The 9,907-nt window shown below is 38.9% G+C and overlaps 1 pseudogene; it reads left to right on the forward strand.

Moving 5' to 3' along the window:
• Positions 1-259: 259 nt before the first annotated feature.
• Positions 260-8,928, forward strand: LOC140502356 (la-related protein 7-like; annotated as a pseudogene).
• Positions 8,929-9,907: the final 979 nt, after the last annotated feature.

Raw genomic sequence — 9,907 nt, forward strand, 5'->3', positions numbered from 1 at the left:
TGGGGAGATTAGTCTTCTCCACATGGTAGATAAAAGTGAAACTAGGGAGAAGTTGTGTATTTAAACTTAAACTGTGGGGGGCAGGGAGGAAGTAACAGCCTGGAGCCAGACTGGAGTTCTCAGAGAGAATATTTTAGGCATAGCTTCATTGTGGCATTATGCTTTGCTCGCACAAAACAACTGCCTTGGGTTTCTTTTCTTCTGCTTATTCTTATCCACCAGTTAACAGCACACCCATTTCTGCCCCTACCTCGCCTGAATGTGGGAGGTGGCAGCTGGGAATGCCCAGCTGCCTCGAGGCCTGTTCCAACAAGCAGAAACCTGCACAATCTCCCTTGCCAGAGGTGACAGAGCCTCCTTGGGCTGGGGGGCAGAGAAAAACCAGATCTCCACTGGGCTAGCTGCCTCCTTCCTACCAAGAGGCAGATGTAGACAAGAACTTCCCTTTGAGCCCTGACCTTAATGTGGCCCCGATTGGGAGGAAGTTTGGGGCAGCAGGAGGAAGAAAAGTAGATGGTGTCCCCAGAGAGGCAAGCAGGCTGGGGGGCCGTGTGGGAAGGTCTACGATTTCTTTCTTGGCTTCCAAATCTTCCTGTAAGAGCTGGCTGGCAGGAGTGGGCCTTCAGCTGAGCAGTTTGCTGGGGCTTTCTCTCAGCTCCAGGACCACACACAGATTAAGACCAGGGAACTTTGGGATTCTACCACATGATGATGGGGGTGCTGCTCAGACTCCACTAGCAGAAGTACATCTCGACTTGACATCCTCACTGCCCCCCACCCAATGTTTAGGGTCAGGGATGTGCTGGAGACAGCTTGCACTGTCTAGAAAGAGCAGACTGTTAAATTTTCAGCATAAGCATCTAAACCTCAGAAATCTGCAAAGCATACAAATTACAGTTTGATTTGTTGTTTTGCTGATTGTGTGGACTCAAGAAAGTGATGGAGAAAATATTATTAATACAGATTAAACTTAAAAGTACTCCTTTTTTTTTTCTTCAGGAAGCCACTTGTTAAACATTTATCAGCACAGCCTTACTTAGGGCTCAGAAGTGGAGGGAATTAGGGAACTGGGAGAGAAGGGAGGAGGGGAAGACTGGAGCTTACAGTTAAAATGGAAAGTCCTTTGCCTAAACATGGTCCTAAGGAGAGCTCTAAAACCTTTTCAATAAATCTCAGCAAGCTCTGGAAGACAGAAAGTGCTGGTGGGGGTTACAAAAAGTTTAGCTCTACTTGAGCAGCTGTGTCAGTGGTACTAAACCCACGAGGTGATGCCCTGGAAGGTTCTGAGACAAGGCTGGTCCCGTTTTGAAGCTATTTTTAAATCACAAGGTCAAGTTACAGACTGGTTAATTAACAAGTAGACTGAGCTGCTCTGGATGCCAGGCAAACCAGCCTGGCATGAGCCTGGAGGGAGGACCAGCAGCCAGCAGATTTTTAGGTCATGGACGCTGCCAGGGAAGGAGAAGAGACAAGCCAGATGTAAAGAATTAAGTTCAAACATCATGAAACTGTGAAAACACCAATACTTTAAAAATCTGCTTTGCTTTGGGCCATCCCCATTTTAAAAGAGCCCTTTCATGTGTTCTTTTTTCCCCAGTAAATTCAGCACTCCAATTTTTAAAAAATGTATTTAATATCTTTCATTTTTAATATCATTTCATTTTTCAATATTATTATTATTTTTAATCACCTAGAGAGCCATCCCAACGAACAAAGAATTAAAAAGAAAGGCAAAAGAAGTAGTTAAACAAAACTAAAAAGCATGGCCATCAAAGTTGAAGGTACATTCAGTGTTCTGCAGCCATAGTCCACCACCTAGGAAAAGAGAGGGGATGAGGTGCCTTCTCACATCTTTTGGGGGCCTAGCTTGATCAGAATAATTTCATAGCATTCAGATTCAGTTGTTTTGCTGTTATTTTTTCCTCGTTTCCATTGTTGTAGCCATTGTGTATGTTCTCTTCCTGGTTCTTACTTTGTATCAGTTCAAATAAATTAACCCATGGGCATCTTTCTATTCATATTTCTATTTCACACTCATCATTTCTCAAAGACAATAATATTCCATTGCATTCATGTAATCCAATGTGTTTGTTCATCCATTACTCAATGGATAGGTATCTATTTTGTTTCCAGATCTTTCATTACTTCTTTTCTAAAGGTATCATAGAAATTGACCTACTATAAAATGTCTTACAAGACAATAAAGTGTCAACTTTATTTGATTAATTTTGCCTCTGAAATTGGGCTTCTCAAAGTGAATTTTCATTACTTTGGCTCAGGAGTGTGAAGAATGTTTAAAAGTTTTGGACTGTGTTTGTTTTAACATAGCATAAAGGTCTAAGGGAACTGTATTAAAAGAGCAAGATGAAGAAATCCATCATGTTGGATAGATCTTCTAAAAACACCCATGGTCAATGATTGCTCTGGATGAGAGAATGGGAAAATTCACATCAATGAGTTCAGTTTCCATTAATCTTTTGAAGACCAAAGATAAATCATTCCTTTTTGCATTTGCAAAAATAGAGATTTCTGCAAGCTCCTTCACAAATCCATGTATTTTGAAGCAACCTGTATCTATTGGGTGAAATGAGCTCCTTGAGGACAATGAGGGCCAGTGAAGAGTGTTAACTGTGGAATTGGAGGACTTGAGTCCAAGTTGACCCTCTGTCACCACCTGTGTGACTTTGGATAGGTTCCTTACTCTCCCTTGACCTCAGTTTCTTACTCTGTAAAATGAAGGGTTGGACTTGAAAGATAGTCTATGAGGTCCCTTCCAGTCCTAAGCCTTTGATCTTATGAATATCATCACAAGGACTGTCTTTTGTTCTGCCTTGGTATTTCTAGTTCCTTGAAGATGGTAGGTGATTATTAAAAGCTCATTAGGTTAGATTGGATTGGATTGAGTTGGAGGGTCTGCTATGTGCTTTGGTATATTCTCCTCCAGTGTTGCAGATCTATTTTCTCTCACTTTGGATTTGTCATCACATTTTTCTATTCTAGCAACTCATTTCTGAATTAATTCTGATGGCAGCTTCTTGGTATTAATTCAGGAGATTTCTTTAACTCTTACTATTTCTGCTCTACTTTAAAACGATTCTTGGAACTTCATGGACACCTGCAAACATTTTCAAACGACATTTCCTTTAGCATGTAACAACTGAACCTCTTTTTCTCACTGGGGAGCTCTTCCATGAAAATGGAGTATTTGTTTTTTTCAAAGCTGGTGGCCTTCTTATTCCCCACCTGAGATCATAATTGTTTTGTAACCTCACAATCACTTCACAGCAGTCTTGTTTGTCCAAACTTAACCCTGTTTTTATGCAATTTTCCCCAGTGATAGTGATGCAATGGAAAATTGGTAAATGGGAAAATATATGCCATGTGGAGAAAACTGTTTCTACCTAGAATGTTTTTCTTTTTTATTATCTTTACTGTCTTTATTTTTTAATAAGCAAATAGGATAGTTGGATTATATAAATAATGCAATAAAAATACATTGCAGTATGAACTGTGATATATCTGTAAAATGACCATAATATAAATTCTATACTTAAAAATAGAAAAAGTATTAAGGACTGGGTTTTATTACTTCAGCTTTTTATAAATATGTCAAAACTTGGGTTTATTTTGACCTTCATTTTATCTCCTCCACTAGCATTCATCATATCCTGGAGTGAAAGTATACTTAAGTTCTAAAAGGCTATGGGGGAGGAGGGGAGAAAGGACTGAGATCAAAATCCCCCAATAGAATGTAAGCACCTGGAAGGAAGGCATGACTTCTTTTGGGGAGGGGTTGTATTCCTAGTGCCCTACTCATAGTAGGTACTTAAGAAAAGCTTGTTGGATTGAATTGGATTAGGTCCTACAATGCTAGAAAGACTTCAATTATAGTTCTACTGATAGACTTTCTGTATCTGATACCTAAGGATGAGCCTAGTTAAGTATAGAGAGGGAGAATTCATCAGAAGAATTTCTACCATGTAACGTTTTTTTCCTTTAATGTCAGCAACCTGTGATACTACCTACTATGGCATGGAGGGGCTATAGCTTTTGTCAGTGGGGGACTGTCCATACTAGAATTTTGAACTTAAAATTTTTCAGTCTTTAAAATATGGAACTTGAAAAAGATCCAGATAGTTTTGTGAAATTTAGAAATTTCACTTACTAATTTCACAGCTGGCTATTGTGAAACTGATTGTTCATTATTGATTGATTAATAGTTAAGAGTGTTAGTAATCATTGTAACCAACTTCTAAGACTTTGATTTGAATTTCTTTTGTATAGGATTTGGTGGAAAAGTTTGTAAAAACTGTGAACACAACTGAGACTGGACCTACCTCTTGAGAAAGATAAAGCAGATGGATGGAGGATGATTTAAGCTCTTCAGGAGGTATTTTTTCTAGAACTGGGTCTTTGATAAAGGAAGTGGAGGGGGTGGTAGTATCTGGTTGGGGACTTCATAGAAGATGTTGTTCAACTCTGTATTTTCCTTGTTACTATGAATTCTGGAGACCGCCTCTTTTGTAAGTCAGAATAATTATGGATCAATCACAGTTTGAGTTTAGTTGGCACCAGTAGACCTTATATATTTACATAACCAAACTTCCTAAAAGGTGGCTCTGACTGTAAGATGTGTCTTTGGTCAATGAGAGTCCACTGACTTCCATTATTGGCATTTTTTTTTTATTATTATTTTATTTGTTTTCGGTGTTCTACAATCACTTCCATATAACTTTGACTTTTTTTCCCCTCCCTGTCCCTCCTTCCCCCCTACCTCCTCCCTACTTCCCTGAGATGGCATACAGTTTTATATAGGTTCTACACATACATTCCTATTAAATACATTAGTTATATTGCATAGAAGAATTAAAATGACTGGGAGAAATCATAAAACAAAACAAAACGTAATACAAAAGGAAATGATCTGCTACATTCTGTGATCAAATTCCACAGTTCTTTCTCTGGATGTGGAAGGCATTTTGCCTCAAGAGACCACTGGGAATTTTTTTAAGTCCTTGCATTGCAATGAAGTTCTAAGTCTACCAGAAAAAATCCTCGCACACTGTGGTTGTGGCTGTGTATAAAGTTGTCCTAGTTCTGCTCCTTTCTATTACTGGCATTTTCCAGCCTTGCTAATAAACAGATTTTGCTTGGACTTTTGTGCCTCAGTTACTCTTTATTGTAGATTTTTACTGCAACACTATTAAAATTTATTTTTCATGAAGAAAATGGATTAATTTCTTTTTTGCCTTTTCTTCTCAGAATGGTTATATCAATAACTTAGTACACACGTATTTTGATATAATATATTTATTTTGGTTATTATATAATCTTTCATCAAAATACAGCTTTTTTGCTTTCCTGGAAAATATAGCTAAATAGTCTTTTTTCTCATCTCTAAATAACACTCCCTTTCTTTTTCTCCAGGATAACAATAATATTAATGACTAATCACCTTGCTCAAGGTCAAACCAATTGTCCACACATTTGGGGAAGGGATAGCGGAGTTGGGGAATGCCAGCCATCATAATGGAGCTGTGAAGATCTGTGAGGAATTTTGAGACACTAGCAAATTGGGCTCCGAGGATATCACTTATTGGACTAGTTCCTCCATCAGAGTAAGACAGTTGCTTCTAAAACTCAAAAGAAAGAGGATGGAGTAGGATAGAATGGCAGGATGACTCTCTTCTAAACCATCATGATGATTTGCTTAACATGAGAGACAGCAGAGCAATTGCTACACCTTCATTTTATGGTACCAGCTACGGGCCCAGAATTCTTGGCAGCTAGAGGAGGAGTGGATAGAATTCTGGACCTGGATTCAGGAAGACCTGAGTTCAAATATGGCTTGAGACAATTACTGACTGCATGACTCTGGGCAAGTCTTCCTCAGTTTCCTCATTTATATAATAGGGATAGTAATAGCACTTATGGTTTATGAACTATCAGTCATAATGATACTTAACTGGTCACCAAGCCAGAATTCTATGAATAAATTAAAAAGGAAGTCCTCAGGCCAACTTCTTCCTGCCAGTCTTGAGGTGTAAGGATCATTCTCTGAGCTCTGGTTGTGTTCATGAAGCAGAGGGGGGAAGTCCTTATTCCACATAGGGTCTGGTCTCATAAGCACAAGGCCTCCTAGAGAGTCCACTGTCTGACATGAAAACCACTTGCTGTTTGTACCTTCTTTCTTTTGGTATAGGGCCTTGTTAAGATCTCAAAAGACATCCGGTGTTTTCCTACCCTCCCTGTTCCCCACTGTGGGCATCTGAGCAGTGGGATATTGCTTACAGAGCAGAAGTGGTTGCAGTTGCTGCTGCAGCAGACTGGACAAGACAAGAGAAACCACTGAAAGGAAGAACACTATGATGGAGGCTATACAGTGGTGGCGAAATGTAAAAATAACCAATGAACAGTTCTGTTGCAAACATCCTAGTGAAATTTGAGTATTTGTTTCTCGACTGATTGGAATTATTCTTATGAATTCTTATTACTTAGCAATAAAGCATTGCCTGTACTTCCAGTGTGAGATTAAGGTGGTTTCTGCTTCCAGTTTGTACCAAAGGTACCTTCTTACCTCCCTCCCAACTCCTCTCTCCCATATTGGCAAGGTCTCCTTATAGCAGAGTCAAAATGGAATGGAAACACTGAGAGCCGAGTTCTTCTACTGAGGGAATATGGAACCTCAGAGCAATGAACCCAGGGCAAACCACGAAAGTAGGTAAAGGACAGGGATTGATTAAAGACACCAGTCCCTGTGGCCCTGCCTAGTAGTGCCTGGCTAGATCCGATGCTGGATGCATAGGATAAAAAATAGTTTTTCTCAGTTGGAATGAGGGATTAAAGGATCATGCCTTATGGGACAAGAGAAGCCTGGGATTTTTTGCTCTCCTAGGAGAGGAGAGAGACAGGGCAGACATGCATTAGTGATGAGCTGGTGGCAAGGAAGGTTTCTGCTACCCCAGAATGAATCTAATTATAAGCAGTTGGAGCCTTATCTTATTCACTTAAAGAGTGATCTGCCTGCTTAGTATATTCTATGTGCCACGCTGTGGGAATATGGTAAAGTTATACACTCTCCACTCTCACTTCCTTGTGTTATTATTGCCTGGCAATAGGTATCTCTACCTTCTGATGTTTCTGCACTCTACTCAAGCCTTGTTTATTTACTCTCTATACTTTCATAATGAATTTTGTAATCAGATAAAAATAAACTGGTGAGTGAGTGCTTACTACAAAGAGAGGAATATGCAAGGAAAAGAAGGTAAAATAAAGGTTGGAACTTGACACCAATTCTAATTAATTTGAATTCTCTCTTTTAAGTTTTCTTACTCACTGATCAAAGAAGCTTTAATAATTAACTGATGTATTTATAACGACAGAGGCTCTTATACTAGTGATTCAGGATCAGATCATTCCCATCAGAAATTATTAAAGAGGGTGTCATAATAATTTAAGAATAAGACTTTTAATATATACTACCACATAAAACACTGATAATCTTCAAACTGCATGAAATCGAAAACTTTCAAAATATATAGATCTGACAGAAGAAATTAAACTCATCTGGGAAAAAGATGAGATACATGTCATGCCTGTCATCCTACGTGCTCCTAAAGTTGTCCCAAACATGCTTTCAGTAAATTTATAGAAGCTGAGGTTACATCTTGATAATCTTATTTAAAAAAAAAAAAAAGCAGTCATTTTATCTTTATACACAGTAGTCTGAAGGACATCAAATATACAAAAGTAATAGCCAGCTAGGGACCTGTCCTATATCTAACTAAATCCCATCAAAAAAGCTGAGAACATGTTAGTAGTAATAACCAACACTAGTTTGTGAAGTTCATCATGTATAAACAAAATAAAAAAGGAAAGTTGTTCAGGTAGCAGTGCAGACCAAGGAAACAACTACAGACAGCACCGACGAACAGTTCTAACATTTAAGCAAGCTTAAAAGGCGCAGAACAACATTGGAGGGCTCAGAAGTGGGTAGCTCAGATATCTAAAGGCCACCCTGCAAGGAGAAGAAAAAAAAGGAAGGATCGGAAGTGTTAGGGTTACCTTAAGAAGCCAGAGGAGGGAAGGGCAGAGAAATAATTCTGGAGAAAAGCTCTCTGAAGGAAGAACGTACTAAAGATGAGCATTCAAAAGCTGAAATGCCAAAGGATTATAAGGACTTAGAAGTCTCTACTGAGGAGAACAAAGATCCTAGAGATAGGAAAGATGTATCCCTTTTAAAATCAAAAAGAAAACAGAAGAAGCATAAAGAGACAGGAGATAGGAGATAGGAGGTCATACCATTTGGGCTCACTATCCAAGAGTGAATAGATGGAATTGAAAACAAAAACCCAAGAGTATTTGGCTCTGCAGAAAGCCAGTATGGCTTCTTCTTCTTCTTCTTCTTTTTTTTAATATCCTAAATAAAACCTGAGAATTTAGGGCAGATGGACACAGACTCTGAAAAGCAACCATGCAAATACTGAAGACTGTCAGCCTCAGGAGAAGGTTAACACAATGGGACCTAGTTTGTGAGTGGATTGATTGTGAAGATTATTAGCATGGACCCCAGCCCCAGCCCCCCACCCCCACACTAGCAGGAAGCACCTCTAGGCAACCTTGGCAGTGATATCTGAAGTTGTTTATGTCGAGGAGATACAGAATGCCATGCTAGCTTTAAAACTCCAGAGGATGCTCAAGCAGCAATCAAAGCACAGGAAGAAATTAAAACGAAATATAATTGGAAATGTGAGATCCTCTCCAGTGACCACGAACAGAGAAACTGGCAGAAGATTTGCCAGGCTAAACTTAATCAACCTTGTGAAATCAAATGTGGAACAGAGAAGTTGATCAACAAAGCTGAAAACAATTAGGTGGGGCAAGAGTCAACAAGCAAATCAACATGTTAGGTTTTCAGAATATGATTGAAAAAGTTTGAATTTTGCTTTACTTTGAGGACTTTTAAATTCACTGCATACTTTTGTGGTTGTAGTTGGGGTTTGTCCTACATTCTTGAAGAAGACCATGACATCAGGGAGGTGATGCCATGACAAGCAAGTGAACTGGATTTAAATGAGGCAGGGCTATGCAAAGTGACCAGCCTCACTTTTTCCTCCAGAGCCATCTGGCTCCAGTGGCCAGATATAGATCAGGTCACTGGAAATGGCCCTGGATACAATGGCCTTTTTAAACTAAGGTCTTTAACAGATTTCAGTTTGACTAAACACCCAATCAGTCATTAAAGCTATGTAAGAAATGAGGCAGAGAATGGCCTCTTTTACCAAGTTAAAAAAATTCAATCTGGGAGGGAAAGACCCTGGGGGGTGGGGGAGGTTTGGGCCAAAACAGAAACAATTGCCATTTACACTTATTCTGAGCCAATCAGGGTCCAAACAGAGATCAAGAAGTTCTTGGGCTGGGACTTCTTGTATGCCAATCAATAAGAGCCATAGTGATTTGAGGTTAAGGTTTTTTTCTTTCTTCCCTCCTTCCCTTCCCTCTGTCCACTTGGGGTATCATACCTGCCAGTACTCCACTCAAAGAAAAATCTCACAAGATATCTTTCAGTTTACAGGCTAGATTTCTTTCTTAAGGATCTTGCCTGAAACCCAAATCATTTTGGCTCCCATTAATTGGCCGACAACTGAATACTTTTACTATTCTTAAGAAGCCTGTTTCTTTGTATTTCCTTTTCATCCTGGTACTACAGAATTTCGTTTTAAAAGCCAACTTTTAATTGAATTATATTTAACTACTTTGAGACTATAGATATGGATTTTCCTTTAAGAATATAGCTTTTTTCATTTAGCATTTTTGGATAATTTATGTAAATCAACTGATCAAATGGCTAATTAACAATTAAATGTGTTTTAAAGGAAATAAAAGAAACTATTGATTCTAAGAGAAG

Source organism: Notamacropus eugenii, chromosome 4, assembly GCF_028372415.1.
Source record: "Notamacropus eugenii isolate mMacEug1 chromosome 4, mMacEug1.pri_v2, whole genome shotgun sequence".
Taxonomy (NCBI): domain Eukaryota; kingdom Metazoa; phylum Chordata; class Mammalia; order Diprotodontia; family Macropodidae; genus Notamacropus; species Notamacropus eugenii.